Source organism: Peromyscus californicus, unplaced genomic scaffold (genome assembly GCF_007827085.1).
Source record: "Peromyscus californicus insignis strain IS unplaced genomic scaffold, ASM782708v3 Scaffold_15__1_contigs__length_86483966, whole genome shotgun sequence".
Taxonomy (NCBI): domain Eukaryota; kingdom Metazoa; phylum Chordata; class Mammalia; order Rodentia; family Cricetidae; genus Peromyscus; species Peromyscus californicus.
In genome coordinates, this window is record NW_026294447.1 from 70,850,337 (window position 1) to 70,867,775 (window position 17,439).

General features: G+C 40.3%; 1 protein-coding gene across 3 annotated transcripts in view; it reads right to left on the reverse strand.

Annotated features, from left to right (window-relative positions):
- Positions 1–17,439, reverse strand: part of Lin52 (lin-52 DREAM MuvB core complex component) — an 88,406-nt gene that overhangs the window by 12,582 nt on the left and 58,385 nt on the right. Inside the window, exon 6 of one of the 3 annotated variants that reach the window (XR_008218474.1) lies at positions 176–236. The exons of the other annotated variants lie outside the window; for them this stretch is intronic. The gene's annotated coding sequence lies outside the window, so the exon portion shown is untranslated. The remainder of the gene's footprint in view (positions 1–175; positions 237–17,439) is intronic. 3 annotated transcript variants of the gene reach the window in all.

Sequence of the window (17,439 nt, forward strand, 5' to 3'; positions counted from 1 at the left end):
ATTTTGGGAGGGGTGGTTGCAAGGGCAGAGGGCAGATATGAAGGGATGGAGAAATGAATGGGATGAAGATGCATTGCATGATGTGAAAGACACAAAGTTCGAAATAAAAAGGAAAGTTAAAAAACAAACAAAAAACAAAGAAACAAAAAAACCTGATTCTAAATCTAGAACTTACTAGATGGTGTTTGCAGATAAATCATGTAGCTTCTCTTTGTCTCAGCTCTTTCATCTGTAAACTACAGACAGACAGACAGACAGACACACGTTCAATAAGTACTGGTGCAAGAAAATAGACCAGTAACAAAACACACACATTAGAGCAATGTTGCTCCCCTAAGGCTAACTTTATAGTATCTACAGAGCCCTGTACAATGTTCTGGTCACTCCATTTACTTAAACTAATCAAACAGACATTTGTAAAGTACCTTGTACACAGAATTAAAAAATATTTATGAATTAGGTAAGTAAGATACTTGGTATATAATTTTAAAAAGATAGAGAATATTTGTGTTAGGGAATTTTAAAGGCAGAGCTCTCCATAAAAAAATGAAAATGGATACTGAAATTGCCTTATTTAGCTTGAACAATAGGTATATTTCTCTATTTTTTCTTATGTATATGCATGTTTTTCCTGCTTGTGTGCATGTCCATCATGTATGCCTGGAGCCCTCAGAGCTTAGATGATGTTGGATCCCTTGGAATTGGAGTGACAGGTGGTTGTGAGGTACCATGTGGTTGCTAGGAACTAAACCCAGGTCCTCTGCACGATCAGGAAGTGCTTTTCCTATCTGAGGCATCTCCACAGTCCCTCTATATGGAAGTGTTCCTATGTAAGTGTTAGGAACAAACTAAGCACATACATTTGGATTGATAATCAGTAACGACTATGAACAGTACTTTAATAAAAAATCCAAACAGATACTTCCGCCAGTTAATGGAGTAAAAATCTGTTTTGTTTTATAACTCAAAAGGAAAGGGAAGCTATCAAAAATTACTGTGGTTAGGAAATTATTTTTACTCTATTAATTCAATATTATCTGGTCTCTTTCCTGGTTTAGACAGACAATGAAATATAGTGAAAACGGTTTATTTCTTCTAGCTTTGGAGTTAGATAGCTACAGAGTTAGATTTATTATAGAAATAGGTTTATCTTTATTGTTGCTGTTTTGAGACAGGCTCTTACATTGTAGCCAAAATGGCCTTGATCTCATTACAATCATCCTGTCTTAGCCTCCTGATCTCAAAACTTAAAGGCTACAAGCACTCAGCTATGGCGGCTTACAACAGTAATTCTAGCACTCAACAGGTGAAGGCAAGAAAACCATGAGTTCAAGGCCATCTACATAGTGAGTTCCAGGCCAGTTTGGGCTATATAAAACCCCATCTCAACCAAATGACCACAACCACAAGCAAATAAGATATTCCTGAGCATCAGTTTTCTTGTCTGTAAACTGGAAACTACGGTTTTGTAAGCGCAAACAAGAGGTTTTTAAAAAGAAGGAAGCTGGATGTATGGCAATCCCAGTTTGTAATTTCAATACCCAGGAGGTTAAAGCTAGAGATTGTCACGAGTTTGAGGCAAGCCTGGGATACATAGTGAGTACTAGGTTATTGAGGTATATATGGCAAGATCCTGTCTCAAAAAAACAAAAGAAAAAAAATACTGTTTGGCAAGTCAATAAATGGAAGGTAGCAGTCATCATTTTTATCTTCTATGTCTTAGTTCAAATGCCCTCAACCAGAGTGGTTTCCTTGACAGGCCTAACTAAAGCAAGACCTTTTCAATGTACTCATTTCCATCTCAACCTACTTACTTCTGTCACAGCACTACAAAATCTGAAATTAACGTTATCTTTCTTGTTTCGTCAAGTTCTGTAGAACCTCTTGCAGCAACTAATAAAATACCAGATAGGCATGGTATCCCACACCTCTAATCACAGCACTCAGAAACAAAGGCAGGAGGATCTCTGTGAGTTCAAGGCACCAGCCTGTCTACATACTTCTAAGACGGCTAGCGCTATATAGACAGACCCTGTCTCAAAATAACAAAACAAAAGAGTATAATATCGGACCGACAGTAGCTGGTCAACATTTATTTACTTGTGAGGAAAGAATTGTATATCCTTCTCAATTATCATTATTATTCTTACTATTATCATTATTAATTATTTAATGTGAATGACTGTTTTGCCTGCATGGAATGTCTCTGCACCACCTGGTGCCCACAGAGGTCAGAAGGGGGCACTGGATCTTCTGGCACTGGAGTTACAGACAGATATGAGCTGCCAAGTGGGTGCTAGGAATCTGGTCCTCTCGAGGAGTAGCCAGTGTTCTTAATCTCTGAGCCATCTTTCCAACCCTCCTTTTCAATAATTTTTGTTTTCTTTGAGACAGTGTCATGTACCTCAGAGGCCTGAAGTCATCATGTAACTGAAGAGGACCTTGAACTCCTGATTTTCCTCATTCTACCTTTAAGTACTGGAATTGCAGGGGTGCACCACCTGACTTCAGCTTAAATTTATAATTAAACACTGTGCACATAAAAAAATCTGCACTTCTAAAATTACTTACACAATTTGCCCTTGAGCCAGGATTCCACTATAGAGTATTAGTATGTCTATTCACTTCAGTAATTTGATAATAAGGAAGGTAAGAAACAACCCAAGCACCCATCAACAGGAAATGGACTGGCTGAGTAAACTATAACACACCATATCGTGGAACATACCGTTCAACTGTACAACAGAATGAGGAAAATATCCTCTTACCATTAGGAAGAGAACTCTAGAACACACTGTTAAATAATAACAGCAAAGTACAGCATGTATATGATATGTTACCTTCATATGTCACCATACCTGTCCTTGTTACAAGGAAATTTAGGAAGATGGTATTTAAGAAAATATGTATTAGTTATACTGTCAAAACAAAACATTGCAAGGACAAAGTTTGGTATCAGCTTTGCTGATAAAGACAGCTAGCTACTGGGGAGGGATTAGAGAGAGGGAAAAGGTAGACAAATACACCTTTTCTCTAATTTTTACTCTGAGATACGTAAATATTTACTATGTTAAAAACAAAATCCATTAACTAGAAAGAAACAATCTTTAAAGTATGGCATAACTACATAGTAACCACATAGTACAAAGTAAAATTTAAAAGGTGAACTAAAGTTATATGTGCAGTCACACATATCCTCAGAAGCACAGGTCCTAGAGTGCAAGGCAACGCACACCACACGCAGCCGTCTTTGTGTTATAGATAAGTAGTGCGTTCAGAGCTACTTTCACTGCAAGTGAAAGCAAATGATTATGTTAATTACTAGGAACCAAGACTTTCCCACAAAAGAGAGAATTATAAAATAAAATAAGATGCACTAAGTAAAACTTCAATTTGACTGCACATGTTACTAATAGGAACATTTAATTTTCTCCTCTTCTTTTCAAAAGAGATGGCTCAGTGGGTAAAGAAGGAACTGGGGAGGGGAATGGAGAGATGGCTCAGAGGTTAAGAGCACTGGCTGTTCTTCCAGCGGTTCTGAGTTCAATTCCCAGCAACCACATGGCAGCTCACAACCATCTGTAATGAGATCTGATGCCCTCTTCTGGCAAGCAGGCAGACAGAATACTAACTGTATGCATAATAAATAAATAAATCTTAAAAAAGAAAAAAAGGAACTTGGCTCCATGCCTAATGACATGTTCAAACCTCAGGTAGAACCCACATGGTACAAGGAAAGAACTGATTCTCACAAGTTATTCTCTGACCTTCACATGTCCACTGTGGCATGCATATGCATACACACACATAAATAAATAATGTAATGAAAATGTAAAGGTTAGATGGTGGCATACATCAGTAATTCTAGCAACTTGGGAACTAAGGCAGTAGGAGCAGCAGCTTTGGAGCTGGACAGAGAGCTCAGCAGGTCACAGTGCTTGTTGTGGACGCAAGTTCAAATCCTTAGCACCTATATAAAAAGTTGGGCATGGCTGGATGTACTATTATTTCTAGTACTGTGGTGTGGTTGGCATCAGAGGATTTGAGGAATTTGCTGGTAACCAGGCTTGTTCCAGGTCCAGCGAGAGATCCTGTCGCACAAGAATAAGGCAAAGTGATAGAGCAGGACATCTGATGTCTGCATGCATGCATGAATGCACACACATCTGCACAGATCACATGCATACACCACTCACACACAAAAGAATCCCAGGCTGCTTAAGTTACACAATAAGAACTTGTCTCAAAACAAAACAACAAAAACCCAAACTAGATCACACCAAACTACATCCAAACTCCAAACAGTCTCCAAAACTTCATGAAGAAGGCCCAGAAAGAACAACTGAGCAGTACCAAAGAATATGATTAGTGTTTCCGTGTCTACTGAAAGGAAGCAAGATTCCTTGGAAAAATGGAAGAGATTTCAAGATTGGAGAAGTAAATGACATAGCTGAAAGCAAGGAAGCTATCCAGTACTACTACAGACATGTCAAAGACTTGGGGGCCAACACAAAGAGGCATCCACTAAAGGCATGATAGTTTTAGAGTAAAAAAAACAGCAATGGTCACAACACACCAAAACATATTGAGGTCCAGCCAAAATGGCTCAGCAATAACGTCTCAGTGTGTCACCAAACTGGACCACCTGAGTTTAATCCCTGCAGCCCACATAATAGTAGGGGAGAAAAACTCCTACAAGTGTCTCTGAGCTCCACACACATGCGTCCCCTCCAATGAACAAATAAATGTAATAACAAATAAAAAATATCGAATATAAACATCTATGATGCTAAAAATAATCCATCTGTCATTTTGACTCATTATTTTGACAACTGACAAAAAGATGAAACAAACAAACAAAAAAACCCCCTATTCTCTCTGCAGTCTTTTTGGACTGAATTTCAGGGAATCAAAATAAATGTTTATTTAGTAGAATAAAAAGAATAACAGTTGATTTTTGAAAAAGATAAGGTTGATAACACACGAACACATTAATCTTCTCTCAAACATGTGCTTAAGATAGGGGTGTGTGTGTGTGTGTGTGTAGTTATAGGGAAGATTAAAATAGATTAGACTCATGTCAACAAAACATACTATTTGGATACTAATTCAAACAAAGCAATTGTGAAAAACAACAACGACAACACAATTTTGAGCTGGATAGGGACTACAGAAGACATTGCTAAGGAGCTCTATCATTTTGTTCAATATAATAACTATGTCATTTAAAATGTTAGAAATCATACAAAAGCATACTAGAGGAAATGGCACGATAGCTAGGATTTACTTTCAGAAGTTTCAGTGAATATAAGCACAGCATAAAGTGTGACATCAGTGGGTGCAGATCTAACAACAGCTGAAGGTTGACCATTACGGGATGTAGGGGATGAGTGTGGGGTTCATTACAGCATTCACTTTAGTTAGTACATGCTTTAAAGAAAACTTCGCTAAACACTACATACCACCGTATAATTCAAATCATACTATAATTCTAGGGACTCCATGATGAGTTCTCAGAGAAGAGCAGACAAGAAAAGTGATGGGGAGAATTAATTAGGCAGAGAGCTTGGAAATGGCTAGACAGGAAGAGTGTTAGAAAGGGGATCATTTTTCATGTCAGGAATATTTATTTTTATTGTTAAAATCTTTGGTGAGAAGCAGATTAGATATGGTCAATGGTCAAAAGCAGATTATTTTCTAAATACACATTCAACACAGGTTAGATCTAGTAATAAGGATATGCTACTTTGCAGCCCACCTCTCTCTTAATTACTTATGAAATCACACAGATAAATAGCTTAATATTTCACTCTGTCCATAACATGGCTATAAGAGAAGCCTACTGGGTCAACATGTCTCTACAAGATTCTTGGGAGGGGGAAGAGATTGAGCCCTTGGCTATTTATTGAATCTCTCAGAAGAGGCTACAGCAGAGAAGATTAACAAGATACAAAAGAAAGAGACTAGCTTCACTTAAACTTCCACTAGCCAAACTTGAGTTCAACAACTTCATCCTCACACTGCCAACAGCTACATACGAAAATGATGACCTCACTAATTCTACTTTACTCTGGCCATTCTTTTACTTCATAGATTTATCCAACTAAAAAAGATTTATTTATTTTACTTTATACAAGTAGGTGCATGCCATGAGTGTATATGTATGTTGTGCTAGGGTTTCTATTGCTGTGATTAAACACCATGACCAAAAGCAACTTGGGGAAGAAAAGGCTTATTCCAGCTTACAGTTCCCCATCATGGTCCATCACAGTCCATCACGGAGGGGAATCAGGGCAGGAACTCAAGCAGGGAATGTGGAGGCAGGAACTGAAGCAGAAACCATGGAGGAGTGCTACTTATTGGCTTGCTCCTCATGGCTTGTTCAACCTGTTCTCTCTCTCCCTCCACTTCTCTTTCCCCTTACTTTTTCGAGATGGGGTTTCTCTGTGTAGCCCTGGCTGTCCTAGAACTCACTTGGTAGACCAGGCTGGTCTCGAACTCATAGAGCTCTGCCTGCTTCTGCCTCCCAAGTGCTGGGATTAAAGGTGTGCAACACCACCGCCCAGGACCACCTGCCCAGGGGTGTCATTGCTCCCAGCAGGCCGGGCTCTTTGGCGTCAATCATCAATCTAGAAAATGCATCCCAGCCTTGCCCACAGGCCAATCTAGTGGGGGCATTTCCTCAACTGAGGTCCCCTCTTCTTAAATTACTTGAGCTCGTGTCAAGTTGACAAAAAACTAACCAGGACATATGTGCACTACATGAGTGCAGGTGCCCACAGAGGCCAGAAGAGGGCATTAGATCCCCAGAACTGGATTACAGGCCATTGTTAGATGCTCCATGTGGGTGCTGGGAACAAACCTCAGGTTCCTTGCAAGAGCAACAAGTGCTCTTTAACTGAGGAGCCATCTCTCCAACCCCCTGATTTGTTCAATTTAAAACAGATTATTTGTTACCTACATATGTATGTTCCATTTGTCCAAACTGACTGGAAAATAAATTCACTGATGGAAGAGATTTTGAGTTAATTGAATTTGAAAAGATGCAAAATGTACAGTGGCTACCTAGCTTTAACTTAAAAACTTTTCTTTATAAAGTTATGTAGCATAGGAAAAATTATGTCACAGCATAAAGCCATAATGCTTTCATCTTCAGTATTTATAAATTTCACTTAAAGCTGAATTACAATCAGATAAGGTTATCCTCCTTGTGATTAGAAATAATAGCTAGTTAAACCTATGTTTTCCCTCAGAATATCCTGTTTTGATGTTTCTAAGTAACCTTATTTGTAATATTCATAAATTATGAGTTTGAAATAATAAGAACACAAAAAAATCCTTAGCCAGAAAAAATTAAACCATGGAAATAGTCTGCATCACTCAGCTCCAGAGCTCAGTCTGCACCTAGCTAATAGATGCTGTGTAGTAAGAGATAGTACAGAGCAGCAATTTGGATCTTTTTTTTTTTTTTTTTTTATAATTTAGAATCTTAAAAGTTGCTTGTGGATAATCAATATGGCAAAACAGAATATAAGGGAAATGTTGTTAATCAGATTTTATGCAGGCATTTATTATGTAACTTTTAATTAAATTTAAACTTCCATTTTATTAACATTCAAACTAATATACAAGTGAGAGTAAAAAGAAGAATTTTATAGATTCTAGCTAGACCACTGGCCTCAAAAATCAAAAACTATTTTAATTGTCTAGTTAACAAGCTCTTACTTCATGTTCATTATATGTGTATGACTGCAGATGATTAGATGTTAAAAGAAGCTAACAGTCTTCCTTAGAAACTAAGTGTCTCCCTGCTCCTTTGGGCACTGACATGTTCTCAGGAGTTGGTGCTCTGTACAAACACAATACCTGTGAAGAGTTTAGTGAATATGAATAGCCTTCCCCCATGGCCTTGAGGAGGGGTTGGGTGGGAAAGTCAAGAAATCATCTTATTCCAGTAGACTGTGTGTGTTTGATTCCAGCTAGAGTCACTTTGAAAGAAGGAAGGTCAACTGAGAAAATGCCCCCTCCAGGCTGACTGGTGGGCAAGCCTGTGGCACATTTTCATGATTGATGTGGGAGGGCCCAACTTACTGTGAGCTGGTGGTTCTGGGTTCTGTAGGTACAAGCCACTGGGAGCAAGCCAGGAAGCCGTACTCTTCCATGGACTCTCCATGAGTTCTAGCTTCCAGGAGTTCCAGCCTTGAGTGCCAGTGACGGAGAGTATGACTTGAGAGTTGAAAGATAAAATAAACCCTTTGCTTTGGTTATGGTGTTTTATCACAGCGATAGAAATCTAACTAGACACGGAGTATATAGGTAGGTTAGCATTTTAATTTATGTAAGTAGTTCTCAAAATGTTGTTCCTGGGCCAACACATCAGTGCTACCTGAAAACTTGTTAAGACATATAAATTCGGGGGCTAGAGAGATAACTTAGAGGCTATCTTCCAGAGGTCCTGAGTTCAATTCCCAGCAACCACATGGTGGCTCACAACCATCTGTAATGAGGTCTGGTGCCCTCTTCTGGCCTGCAGGCATACATGCAAGCAGAACTACATAAATACATTAATCTTAAAAAAAGTTAAAAGACATATAAATTCTTAAGCCTTCCTTCAGATCCTAAATGGGAAACTTTAGAATGAGACTGAGCCCAAGAATCCATATTTTAATAAGCCCCGGAGGTAATCCTAATGCAAGTTAGAACCATGAACCCATATTACCCAATATTTTTCACTTTATATTTCGGTTCCCTGTAGCTCAAGTTCATTACTAATAGAAGCAAGGTTTTACTCTACCAGTACTATGATCACAGTCACATTTTTATTTGAGATAGAGTCTCCTGTAGCTCGGACTGGCCTCACACTGCTCTGTAGCCCAGGAGGACTCTCGACATTTGTTTCTCCAGCTCCCTTCCAGGATTGCTGGCATGCACTACCATCCTGGTTCATGTGGTGCGGGATGGGACCCAGGGCTTTAATCATACCAGGTAAATGCCAACTGAACTACACTCCTAGCTACCATAAAAGCAGACACCTCTTATTCTTAAGCAGTGAAGGGAAAAGATACTTTCAGAAAACACAGCAACAAAGGGGTGCTTGCTGTTAAACATTTAGTCAAATAATTAGATTTTCATTGAATTTTTTTTTTCCACTGCTGGGGATAGGACCCAGAACCTCACATATGTCTGGCAAAGGCTCTATTGCTGAGCTACATTTCCACCTCAGGATAAGAATTTTTACCAAATTTAAGCTCTATCTTTATTGTCATCTATGTGCTTAATATTAAGGCTCTAATACAATTCTTAACCTTGAGAAGTTTGGCAGAAGATACCCTGGGAAATAGAGAATTGTCAAACGATGGCATGGAGGCTTTAAGAGGAGTACAGAAGACAATATGACGGCAGAGATGGAGAGAGCTTGCCAAGGAGTTGGATTGGACGGACAAGAAAAGCTTTAGAAAGGCAATGCTGTTTGAAGTGAACCTTTCGGAAGTGCAGGGACGACCCAGGCAAGGAGAAAGCAGCTCCTGTGAAACAGATGTCCACTAGGCCACTGGTGTCAAATCTAAGTGAATATCATGAGATGGGAGTCTCCCACTGCACAGGGTTCTGTGGACACCACACTAGTGGACAAAGCCAGGCCTTTAGGAATTAAGCCACACACAGAGGACTGGGAAGGTAACAGGCTGGTAAAGGCTCGGCTTACCCAAGCAGGAGGACTTGAACTTGATCCCCAGCACCCAAGTCAACAGTGGGGCATACTAGGACCTTTGAATTCCAGCACTGGGGAAAAGAGAGAAGGGTAGGGCCCCAGCTCAATGGCCAGCCAGTCTAGCTGAACGGAGAGCTCTCCATTGAGTGAGAGAAAACAAGTAAACGGCTCCTGAGGAGCTATATCTAAAGTTGACCTATGGCCTCACATGCACGCCTTTTCATCATTTCAAATACATAAATGCTTTCTTTTTTTTTAAATAAATGATTTCTATAATTTGGTGTGATTTGGATTGCTGCATAAACAAACAAACAAATGATTTCTAAAATCCAGGCTGGAGATGCTATCCTAAAAGCTAAAATATGACTATGCTTAACCAAATTCTGTGATGTAGCCCCACCTTAAAGAACTTTTATCAATTATCACTGTATGCTTGTACACAATTGGTGTGTAGGGACACAGGTCATGACACACGTGTGAAGGTCAGAAGCCAACTTTGTGGAGTAGATTTTCTACTTCTAATTTTGACTTTTTTGTTTTTTTCCAAGACAAGGTTTCTCTATGTAGCCCTGGCTGTCCTTGAACTCAGAGATGGGCCTACTACCTCTGCCTCCCAGGTGCTGGGATTAAAGGTGTGCATCACCACCATCACCACCCTGGGCCTGCTTCTTTTCTTTTTAACTCAAGTCAATAGGCTTGTGCAAGAGGCATCTATATTGGCAAAGCCATCTCTCCAGCTCCCAAATAGCCAAATCGTAAAATCAATTTTGTATCTATATTCATGCTGACTCCAATAAATGAGTATTTCTATAACCAAACATACCACCCTGCCAGCTCCCCACTAAACTATTTTTTACTTTCTTGAAAACACAGAAACTACAAATCAAGTTTTCAGAATTTGCTAAAAGGTTTACTTAATAGACTATTTACCAAGTAAACAGCCAACCTAGCTGATTCCTAATAAATCTCAACGCCCCGATCCAAAGTTAATAGCCAAAGGCAGTGTGAATAAAACTTAAAGTTCCCTTTCATTAATCACATTGCTCGAGTGATTTTCTTTTTTCTTTCAATTAAAAGACATGACTCGGGGCTGGAGAGATGGCTCAGTAGTTAAGAGCACCTGAGTTCAATTCTCAGCAACCACATGGCGGCTCACAACCATCTGTAATGAGATCTGGTGCCCTCTTCTGGCCTGCAGGGACACATGCAGGCAGAACACTGTATACATAATAAATAAATAAATCTTAAAAAAAAAAGACATGACTCTATATGTATAGATGTTTTTTGTCTATATGTATTGTATGTCTGTGCACTCTGCACATGCCTGGTTCTCCATGATGGCCAGAAGGCGCTGAATCCCCTAGGATTGGAATTACAGATAGGTGTGTGCCATCATGTGAGTGCTAGGAATTGAACCTGGGTCTTTGAGAAGAGCAGCTACTGCTTTTAATAAGCCCCAGGGCCACCTTAAAATTGCTCAAGTTCAACCTGAGCTACTGGTATATTCACCTCATCTGTACAATCAATGATGAAGTTAGTGTTAGTAGAGAAATTGATTTCTCCATGTCAGAAACTATTCATCTTTTTTTTTTTTTTTTGGTGTCTGTGTGTGTGTGTGTCTATGTGTATGTGTAGCTTTGGCTGTCCTGGAACTCACTCTGTAGACCAGGCTGGCCGAGAACTCATAGAGATCCACCTGCCACTGTCTTCCAAGTGCTGGGATTAAAGGTGCATGCCATCACGCCCAGCATCTGCTCTTCTTTTCATGCAGTCCAATACCCAGCCATCAGGGTGAGTCTTTGCACATCAATGAACGCATTCAAGACAGTCTCTCAAAGACATGCCCATAGGCTAACCTAACGTAGACAATTTCTCTGACTCAAGCCAGATGATTCTAGAGTATGTTAAACTGACAATCAAAACTAACCATCACACCTCATATGAAAAGAAGGTTAAAGACGGTGATACCAAAATTTTGGACATAAATGTTCACAGTAGCATTAATACACTAGCCAAAATTTGGAAACTATTCAAATGTCCGTCAACTGATGAATGAATGAATAAAATGTGGTATTATCAACGTTATTTGGCAATAAAAGGAAGTGAAATCCAGAGAAAGGAAATAGGTTAGTGGTTATTTAGGGCTGGTGGAGCAGGGTAGAAGGAACCAGGGAAAAAGAGGGCCTGTGAATGAGCATGGGATTTCTTTTGGAATAACGGAAATGTTGCAAAACTGTGGTGACAGTTGTACAATTCTGGAAATATATTAAAACACCACTGACCTTACCTTTTTTTGAGACATGGTCTCATTAGTCTAGTACACCCTCACTTAAGATAATTTGGAAAACACTGAAAAATCATAAACACATGGCGGTCATCAGCATGTGTGCACACTGCACCTACATGGAGCTGCACCCCCGTGTTTTAGACTAGTCCCAGAGTGAGAAGGGCCCAGTTGGACTAGCAGCAGCAGTAACCAGAGCCTGAAAGGAAGGGGAAACCTGGGTGTGGTGGTGCATGCTGGCACAGGAGGAAACTTTAAGCTCCAATGCTGGGTAACAAGAATAGCAAGAAAACAAAAAGGCAGAAAATAAATAAACAAGCAAATAAAGAGATAGATAGATAAATAGACAAAGAAACAAACAAACTCAGGAAAAGACAGGGTGTGAGGAAGAGTGCTCCACCCTGGGGTTGAAGTTTCACAGATGTCTTTTACTTTCAGATCCTTGGAATGTGAAATCCAGTTCTTAGGAGCTGGCATTGGGAGGCACCAGCCGCCATGTTTGATATGGGAGACAGCTTCTTTCCTCTTGACCAGCAGTTTGTTCATGTCCTCCAGGAGGCCTCTTCCACTTTCTCCACTGCCTTAGCTGGCACTGGACTTTGAGGTCTTGATGGACTACAGCCTCCAAGAGGTACCTTCTGGCCATTATGCCTCCTTACAGTGACACCAGCCAGAGCAGCTGGCCAGTGCTGACTCAGAGCTTTCACCACGGCTGGTCCCTGGACTCCTCAGGCTAGCAGAGAACATGAGGAAGGCAGGTGGGCCCTGGGGGTGGAGACAGGGGCCCACTCCACATAAGGGTGGTGCTGGCTCTGTGTGAAAGTATGCCCTGGTGGGAAGACAGGCCCTGTGGGGAGGCCTCTTTTCTCCAGAGCACTATCTGAGTTGCTCAGTAAGGCTTTATTAATTTTGTTTTTATCTTTCTTTTTTTGTTTTTGTTTGTTTGTTTGTTTTTGTTTTTCAAGACAGAGTTTCTCTGTGTAGCTTTGGAGCCTGTCCTGGAACTCACTCTGCAGCCCAGGCTGGCCTCAAACTCACAGAGATCCACCTGGCTCTGCCTCCCGTGCTGGGATTAAAGGTGTGTATGTACCACCACCGCCTGGTTTTGCATTTAATTTTTAAGATTAATTTTTATTATGTTTAGAGTGTGTGTGTGTGTGTGGCCAGAAATACAGATGAGATAAAATGAAGCACTTAAAACTGCAAGCCAACTTCTAAAAAGTAGAACACTATAGAATTCAGCTTGCCAAGTGTATTTTTATATTGTTTTTGCTTTAAGGTTAGTTGGTAAAATACAGCATAACAAGTTCTAGGAAGTGGTCAAGTAATTGGTATATCTATTTCGGCATCCTTTAAGAAGAAATGCCCACAGCAGTAAAGCCTGAGACACTTTAGAAGATGCAAGTACTAATAGTGGGGAAAGAACCAGTCTCAATGGAATTTAGACGGAAATCACCTACCTGTTCATCGTTGGTTGGCTGTATGACCTCACTCTTCACAAGAGGGCAGCAAGAAGCTTTCTGGTTCCTTAAAAGTCCTATTTGAAAAGTATGCTGAGATTTCAAGCTACTCTACAATTACTGAGGCCACCTATAACAACCTTAAGAATGCACAGCTGATAAAAAGATTTCACAACTTCTAGCTAGGTGCTGTGGTGACACAGCCCATATACATCTAGTTGAGGCAGGGGGGATCGATTGAGCCAAGGAGTTCAAGGATGGTCCTGAAAGCATAGCAAGATTTTTTTTTCTCTCAAAAACATAACTAGGGCTGGAGTGATGGCTCAGTGGTTAAGAGCACTGGCTGCTCTTCCAGAGGACCCAGGTTGGATTCCTAGCAACAACATTGTGACTCAAAACCTCAAAACTGTACATACCTCAATTCTAGAGTACCTGATACCCTCATCTGGCCTGAGGACACTAGACACGATCACGATACATAGACATACATGCAAGCAAAATACCCATATACACACACACACACACAAAAAAAACAAAGCCAAAACACTACCACCAAAACCCAACCAGAGCAACATTTAAAAAAAAAACAAAAACTTCCAAAGGCTTATAAAATCAGTAATTTCACAGTTCCATCCAAATAGTAACAGTCCTTTGTATCCAGAGAATTTTACTATGGTGTAAGTCATTCAAGCTTCAGACAAAATGTTTCCTTTTACTCTAAATGATGTTTTAAAAACTCACTGATTTTTGGGTCAGAACACCACTAATCCACGCTAAGCACTAGTTAACATCACTACCCCCATTAACAACTAACTTCACCTGAGGACTAGAAGGTCAGAAATAAACAGAAACATGGCAAAGATGGAGCGGTGCCACAGAGACAGCTTACTGTGAAGACCTTTAAAGCAAAGAGAATGAGCTCTTGACTCCTCTAACTAAAAAGCGTATTGAGATCAGCCCATCCGTGCCCAATCAGGCCTCCCGGCAGCTCACAGTTCTGCCTGGGCACTCTCCTGAAGGGGCACTGGGCACCTTCTGAAGCCCACTTAGTTTCCGGACATTCAGATGGCTTGCTGGCCTGTCTGAGTGTCTCCCTACTATCTACTGGGTTAGTTTTTCTTTTGGAGATAGGCTTGACTATGTAGCCCCTAGCTGGCCTGTTACTTGCTGCAGTCTAGGCTAGCCTTAAACTTGGAGCAACCCATTTGCCCCAGCCTCCCAAGTACGGGAGTTAAGATATTCACCACCACTCCTGGCTTCCAAGTTCTTTAATGGTGTGGCAAATACATAAGTCAGCACCCAGCTGCTCCCTAACTTCTCACTGCACCTAATTCTGTTCTCTGAGACAGAGCAAGGACCAAAGCTCAATTAGTCAAGGGAGAAAAAATGGGATATAAGGAGTCTAGTAAAAGCCAAAGGAAGTAGGGGAAATCTTAGCAACAGCTAAGTCAATGGGCAAACCCTAAACACTTCAGAGCAATGAAACCAACCCTTCACGATTTGAAGCAAGGATACTGCTCAAGTCCAAAAAGGTTTCTAGAAATTGTACACGTCTTTCATGATTAGAGATACTAAGTACTTCTTTAGATGAAATACATAATAGAGAGAAATGGGATGCAATGCTATATCCGAACACGGATGATCCTTAGAAAGACAAGTGACAGCTCAAGCCTCTCTCCAGGGACATTGGTCACCTATGCCTTCATCCTTCAGGGATTTGAGTGAATGACATATGTTGTAGGTTGATAATTAGTTTTTCTTTCTTCCTTAAAAACAAAAGGGAAAAGCACAGGAGGCCACTGTTGGCCTCTTCCCCAGGAGAGACCTTGTATAATATTAAAAGGACCAGCCTAGCCTGAGTGGTTTGGGGAATCCACGCCTTGACCAGACTTGCACTATGACTGCTGAATGCATGCACCGTCCAAGGAACACCTGCTCTCCCGAGCAGCCGCCTGGGACTGAGGCTGGATCCATCAATTTCACCTTCCCCAGAGAGATCACCCAGACCCAATGCTTAATTCAGTGTCATGCCAAAAACAAAAACAAAAAAAACCCAAAAAGCTACCCATCAACAACCAGGGCTCAATATTTAAATAGTATATTAATGGGAATTATCATGTAATTTTATTTTGTTTTTCCAAATGAGTTACAATGCCACTAAATATGGGCACAGCATCACTTGTATCAAGGCAGGAAAGACAGAAGGAATAAGATTTCTTACTCAAACCTGTCCCCGACATCTTGCCAATGGCTTAAATTTTGAGCTTCATTTCCACATCACTGGATGGAAATAGTTGCTTCTCATCCAGAAACTGTGAATTATTTATTTTGGATTATAGTTACATTTGATTACAGATTTTATAATACAGAAACCAAAACCCATAAACAATCACGTTTTAATTCAAAGTAATTAATTAGCCTTTTTCACAAAGAGAGGTAGCCTTCTTTTATTTTTGGCACATTTATATGCTCTTTGCTTACTTTAGTTTCCATCATTTTGCTATTAAATGTTATTTAGCCTATATATCTGAATGTTATAATACCCAGCCTCTGTCCTCCCTATTACCAATTTCACCTATTTTTTGTTTGTTTGTTTATTTTTGAGACTGTCTTACTATATAGCTCTGGCTGGTCTGGAAGTTGCTATGTAGACTAGGCTGGCTTTCAAATCCCAGAGATCTGCCTGCCTCTGCCTCTGCCTCTGTCTCTTCAGTGCTGGGACCACCACACCTCGCAATTTCACCTATTTTTAACAACAAAGTTGTATGTGTATATATTTCAAAAGTCAAATAATTCTAAATGATTTTTAAAAGAAAAAAAAAAAAACACAGCTCCCAGTAGTTACTTCGCAGTGTCAACCACTCTCCCTGTTCAGTGCATTATTTTATATTACCTCTATGTCTCTTAATAACTAAATAACAGGCTATATTATTTATTGTACTTTTTTTTCAATTTGACACTTTATCTATCGACTTGCCCCAATAAAGACAGTGATAATCTAGCTCTGTTTTCCACCTATTCCCCTACTTTTAATTCCAACACTATATATGCAGGTACTCTATCTCCTCATAGTTCTACAGCCTTGTGTCACTTAGTGGCAGTGACATATTCAAAGAAATGATTCACTAGGGTGATTTTTGTCTTTGTGTAAACATCAGAGTATAGTTATATAAAATTGCTGTTCCAGCCTACTATGGTGCATCATATTGCTCTAGGGCCATGATGAATGAAATAATACAATTAAACCAAGCACAATATAATCAGAGACAAAGTAAACACAAGATATATAAATGCACTGCTGACATAACATGGCATATCTTACAGGACATTATATACGTGTGTGTGTGTGTGTGTGTGTGTGTGTGTGTGTGTGTGTGTGTGTGTGTGTGCATACTCTTAAACCATCAACAATTTAGTGTAGTAAACACATACATGGCCCAATCATGTATTGCAGTTATCAAGTACTATGTTCCGTACTCCATCATTCTGCTATATATATGTTTAATATTAATCACTACTATTGTTATTGTTGTGTGGGAGTGCACGTGTGCCATGGTGCAAGTCTGGAGGACAGAGGGCAGCTCTGGGGAGTCAGTTCCCTCCTCCTATCTTATCTGGGTCCCAGAGGTAGAGCTCAGGTAGTCAGTTTGTTTTTTTTGTTTTTTTTGTTTTTTGGTTTTTTTCGAGACAGGGTTTCTCTGTGTAGCTTTGCGCCTTTTCCTGGAACTCACTTGGTAGCCCAGGCCGGCCTCGAACTCACAGAGATCCGCCTGGCTCTGCCTCCCGAGTGCTGGGATTAAAGGCGTGCGCCACCACCGCCCGGCGAGCTCAGGTAGTCAGTTTGTACAACAGCTCTTCTACTTGCAGAACTGGTAAGAGCTGGCTGCTCAGCCGCTGTATTTCCATCACTGCCGTGCAGCTCTGTTCTAGCAGCATAAACACCGCGCAGGAACAACATGTAGTATTATGGTCTTGTGATAGCTATC